The sequence below is a fragment of the Bacillus rossius genome, assembly GCF_032445375.1.
Source record: "Bacillus rossius redtenbacheri isolate Brsri chromosome 9 unlocalized genomic scaffold, Brsri_v3 Brsri_v3_scf9_2, whole genome shotgun sequence".
In the NCBI taxonomy this organism is placed as follows: Eukaryota; Metazoa; Arthropoda; class Insecta; order Phasmatodea; family Bacillidae; genus Bacillus; species Bacillus rossius.
The window spans coordinates 597638-603637 of NW_026962013.1; positions in this window are offsets into that span (position 1 = coordinate 597638).

A 6000-nucleotide genomic window follows, 5' to 3' on the forward strand; every position below is an offset into this window, starting at 1 on the left:
TATGCATATTATTTTACTAAATTATGTATATATTAATATAGCGTACCGAGTATTTATTATATTTTGTTACAGTAAATTTCAAATAAATAAGAAGTATTACTACCTCGACCTACCTCACATTAGCTGCCCCGCCATTCACAATCAATAGAGACCGGAAAAATTCGCGATTTCAATGACCTATACGATGGACTCCAATATCATCTACGCATTCGGACGAACTACACCTGCTCATTGGCTACTGACTCGTGACACCTGTTAACTGGAATGATCGTATTCGATACTTCTTTTGTAAATTGTTTCTCATTGGCCCAGAGTCCTTCAAATAAACTGTTGCCCAATCACTGAAGCAGCAAGAAGGCAAACGTATTTGGATTCTAGCCCATCGCGAAATGTATCCGCGAATTTTCCAGGTCTCTAACAGTCAACCTGTGCGTGTTACCGACCACTCGCGCCTGACAGAGCCGCGAGGGGGTCAGTTCTGCTCGCTGCACGGCTTGTGTAGTCTGGTGTGCGGCCGCAGAGGGGCGCTAGCCGACACACGGCCCGAACAACGAGGCGTCTCAGCGCTCTGACGTCACAGGCGGCGCCGACAGCCGCCAAACACTCTCCCAGACCTCACTCGGCTGTCGCCGCGCGGAGGATACGTCCTCGGGACGTACTCAACCACGGCTTGTTCGGGAGTCGCTACAGTGCGAGGCGTGTTGTTCCAGCCGAGCCCGGTGAACTGACCAGGTGGTCTACATTTCCTGGCCGCGTCTACCAATTACAGAGAGTATTCCTGGACTTATTTCACAATTTTGTATCGCGTTGTTTTTAAGACAAGTGGGAATATGAATGTTTGGCTTATTCAAGAAAAATCGTATGAACCTTAATTTAAAAAAAATGTTTCATAGTTTTATTTTGAATGCTATTAAGGACACATTTTCAACTGCCGGACTTACGTAAGGAATACAGTTATATTTTCACTTAAACATTTTATGAAGAAATTGGGTTAAAGGGGATTTTTTTTTGTTTAATATAGAACCACATAATATAAACATTTTTAGTTAAAACATCAAAACAAAATATGTGAAACTAAAACCTAGCCTGTCTTAAAAGTAGTAGACATTAACCATTGCTAACACAAATAATTGTGAGAAAGTATCAAAATGTTGAATTTCCCATAAGCGTTTAGTTTATATAGTTTTGTACATGTAGATTGTTTCAAAATATATTTGCAAGAATGGTTAGAATGGTAATGGTGGCTCCATGGTGGCTCTTTGTTAGTTTCATGATATATCAATGTTGGCTACATGAAAACCTCACAGTGGCTCCATTTTGGCTCCTTGGTTGCTCCATATTGGACCATGGTTGCTTTATGATGGCTCCATGAAGGCTCCATGGTTCCTATATGGTTACTCATTTGTGGATCATTATTGTCTCCATTGTAACTCCACGTTGGTTTCGTGGTGGATCCATAGTATCTCAATGGTGGCTCAATGGTAACCCCATTCGGCTACCATGGTGACTCCATGGTGACTTTTTATTGGCTGAATGGTGACTCCTTGGTGGCTCTACAGTGTTTTCGTGGTGGCTCCACGGTGGTTAGTAGGTGGTGGCTCCATGGTGACTCCATGGACTGTCATCATGCGTCTGCTTGTAATCAAGGTCCAGCCATCCTCTTTTTCCAGAAATCTCTTATTTCCAGTATCAGGCAGAATCCTTCTCCTACTTTATCTTGGCTTGATGTTAGGGTCGCGATCCAAGGGACTCGGAGCTCAAAATAAAAATAAATTAACTAAGGAAAATGTTTCAAAGATGATTTGTAATGAAAGTATCGTGACCTCCTCCTGCAACAGGTTCATAGCCGCCACTGGGTGTTCTCGTAGAGGCGGTCCGCTCCAGGAGCTGCCTTGATCCATCCTTGAAGAGCACACACACGCACACACACACTCACACACTCACAACCAACCCGCGGCTGAGTTATTGACGCCGCCCCCGGACTCGACCTGTCGGCGACTCGGCGGCAGTAAACAGCCGGGGGCGGCAGGCGGCAGGGGGCAGGGGGCAGGGGATTGTGGAGTGTGTGAATAAAATAGCGATCAGTTCCCGTGGAAACAGAGAGCACCGCGCGCCGCCCAAACCGTGTACATCCGCGACACCCCGGCCTGTTCCCCCTCCCCCCTGCACCCCTGGCACAACCACTCCACTGCAGTTCCGAGCTGCTTCACGCCACGCTTTAGTGAAACACTTCCTTATGTCTTCTCAATATTTTACGTAATTATATATTTTCACACAAATTCACTGTGTCGTTAATTTGTAATTATATTTTAAACATAAATTCTAAGGTAAAAAGTCAAAACAGCCATAATTCATACACTTCGATTAAGAATCTCCCATTACAATCCTACAATTTCAAAAGGGATATCCTCTGTATACGTATATAACAATTTAATTACGTTCTTATAGTGATGTAAATAAATGTTGTAATTAAAGTCTCAGGAGTCACTATAAAGTTATTTGTAAATACTTGCTGCGTTGTTATTAGAGACAGCGGGGTCATAGTGGTCACATGATCACTCTTGCCTCGTAGTCCGTCGCTACTCCAGTCACTTTCCTTCGCCAGCAGGCCCGACGCTTTCAGTTTTATCCATTGTATTACTTTTAATAATGATGTTTAAATATAAATGCCTTCAAAGATAGTAGCATATTTTAAACAATATAATACACTTTAGGCAATTCGGAGTACAAACAATATACATAGAATAACTTAAGAAAGCCCGATTTAACATGAAAATATTCTGTGAATATTTATACTTCAAAAGTGATGATGCTAGTAAGGTTCCCTGCATGAAGCGTGTAGCTCCGGCGGACCGAGTGTGCCTGCAGCAGCCGGGCTCACGGCGGATGGAGTGTGCCTGCAGCAGCCGGGCTCACGGCGGACCGTGTGTGCCTGCAGGAGCCAGGCTCACGGCGGACCGAGTGTGCCTGCAGGAGCCAGGCTCACGGCGGACGGAGTGTGCCTGCAGCAGCCGGGCTCACGGCGGACCGAGTGTGCCTGCAGGCGCCAGGCTCACGGCGGACCGAGTGTGCCTGCAGGAGCCAGGCTCACGGCGGACCGAGTGTGCCTGCAGGAGCCAGGCTCACGGCGGACCGAGTGTGCCTGCAGGAGCCAGGCTCACGGCGGACGGAGTGTGCCTGCAGGAGCCTGGCTCACGGCGGACGGAGTGTGCCTGCAGCAGCCGGGCTCACGGCGGACCGAGTGTGCCTGCAGGAGCCAGGCTCACGGCGGACCGAGTGTGCCTGCAGGAGCCAGGCTCACGGCGGACCGAGTGTGCCTGCAGGAGCCAGGCTCACGGCGGACGGAGTGTGCCTGCAGCAGCCAGGCTCACGGCGGACCGAGTGTGCCTGCAGGAGCCGGGCTCACGGCGGACCGAGTGTGCCTGCAGGAGCCGGGCTCACGGCGGACCGAGTGTGCCTGCAGGAGCCAGGCTCACGGCGGACCGAGTGTGCCTGCAGGAGCCAGGCTCACGGCGGACCGAGTGTACCTGCAGCAGCCGGGCTCACGGCGGACGGAGTGTGCCTGCAGCAGCCGGGCTCACGGCGGACCGAGTGTGCCTGCAGGAGCCGGGCTCACGGCGAACGGAGTGTGCCTGCAGCAGCCGGGCTCACGGCGGACGGAGTGTGCCTGCAGCAGCCGGGCTCACGGCGGACCGAGTGTGCCTGCAGGAGACAGGCTCACGGCGGACGGAGTGTACCTGCAGCAGCCGGGCTCACGGCGGACGGAGTGTGCCTGCAGCAGCCGGGCTCACGGCGGACCGAGTGTGCCTGCAGGAGCCGGGCTCACGGCAAACGGAGTGTGCCTGCAGCAGCCGGGCTCACGGCGGACGGAGTGTGCCTGCAGCAGCCGGGCTCACGGCGGACGGAGTGTACCTGCAGCAGCCGGGCTCACGGCGGACGGAGTGTGCCTGCAGCAGCCGGGCTCACGGCGGACGGAGTGTGCCTGCAGCAGCCGGGCTCACGGCGGACGGAGTGTGCCTGCAGCAGCCGGGCTCACGGCGGACCGAGTGTGCCTGCAGGAGCCAGGCTCACGGCGGACGGAGTGTACCTGCAGCAGCCGGGCTCACGGCGGTCCGAGTGTGCCTGCAGGAGCCAGGCTCACGGCGGACGGAGTGTACCTGCAGCAGCCGGGCTCACGGCGGACCGAGTGTGCCTGCAGGAGCCAGGCTCACGGCGGACGGAGTGTACCTGCAGCAGCCGGGCTCACGGAGGACGGAGTGTACCTGCAGCAGCCGGGCTCACGGCGGACCGAGTGTGCCTGCAGGAGCCGGGCTCACGGCGAACGGAGTGTGCCTGCAGCAGCCGGGCTCACAGCGGACGGAGTGTGCCTGCAGCAGCCGGGCTCACGGCGGACGGAGTGTACCTGCAGCAGCCGGGCTCACGGCGGACGGAGTGTGCCTGCAGCAGCCGGGCTCACGGCGGACGGAGTGTGCCTGCAGCAGCCGGGCTCACGGCGGACGGAGTGTGCCTGCAGCAGCCAGGCTCACGGCGGACCGAGTGTGCCTGCAGGAGCCAGGCTCACGGCGGACCGAGTGTGCCTGCAGCAGCCAGGCTCACGGCGGACCGAGTGTGCCTGCAGGAGCCAGGCTCACGGCGGACCGAGTGTGCCTGCAGGAGCCGGGCTCACGGTGGACGGAGTGTGCCTGCAGCAGCCGGGCTCACGGCGGACGGAGTGTACCTGCAGCAGCCAGGCTCACGGCGGACCGAGTGTGCCTGCAGGAGCCGGGCTCACGGCGGACCGAGTGTGCCTGCAGCAGCCAGGCTCACGGCGGACGGAGTGTGCCTGCAGGAGCCGGGCTCACGGCGGACGGAGTGTGCCTGCAGGAGCCGGGCTCACGGCGGACCGAGTGTGCCTGCAGGAGCCGGGCTCACGGCGGACCGAGTGTGCCTGCAGCAGCCAGGCTCACGGCGGACGGAGTGTGCCTGCAGCAGCCAGGCTCACGGCAGACCGAGTGTGCCTGCAGGAGCCAGGCTCACGGCGGACCGAGTGTGCCTGCAGGAGCCAGGCTCACGGCGGACCGAGTGTGCCTGCAGGAGCCAGGCTCACGGCGGACCGAGTGTACCTGCAGCAGCCGGGCTCACGGCGGACGGAGTGTGCCTGCAGCAGCCGGGCTCACGGCGGACCGAGTGTGCCTGCAGGAGCCGGGCTCACGGCGAACGGAGTGTGCCTGCAGCAGCCGGGCTCACGGCGGACGGAGTGTGCCTGCAGCAGCCGGGCTCACGGCGGACCGAGTGTGCCTGCAGGAGACAGGCTCACGGCGGACGGAGTGTACCTGCAGCAGCCGGGCTCACGGCGGACGGAGTGTGCCTGCAGCAGCCGGGCTCACGGCGGACCGAGTGTGCCTGCAGGAGCCGGGCTCACGGCAAACGGAGTGTGCCTGCAGCAGCCGGGCTCACGGCGGACGGAGTGTGCCTGCAGCAGCCGGGCTCACGGCGGACGGAGTGTACCTGCAGCAGCCGGGCTCACGGCGGACGGAGTGTGCCTGCAGCAGCCGGGCTCACGGCGGACGGAGTGTGCCTGCAGCAGCCGGGCTCACGGCGGACGGAGTGTGCCTGCAGCAGCCGGGCTCACGGCGGACCGAGTGTGCCTGCAGGAGCCAGGCTCACGGCGGACGGAGTGTACCTGCAGCAGCCGGGCTCACGGCGGTCCGAGTGTGCCTGCAGGAGCCAGGCTCACGGCGGACGGAGTGTACCTGCAGCAGCCGGGCTCACGGCGGACCGAGTGTGCCTGCAGGAGCCAGGCTCACGGCGGACGGAGTGTACCTGCAGCAGCCGGGCTCACGGAGGACGGAGTGTACCTGCAGCAGCCGGGCTCACGGCGGACCGAGTGTGCCTGCAGGAGCCGGGCTCACGGCGAACGGAGTGTGCCTGCAGCAGCCGGGCTCACAGCGGACGGAGTGTGCCTGCAGCAGCCGGGCTCACGGCGGACGGAGTGTACCTGCAGCAGCCGGGCTCACGGCG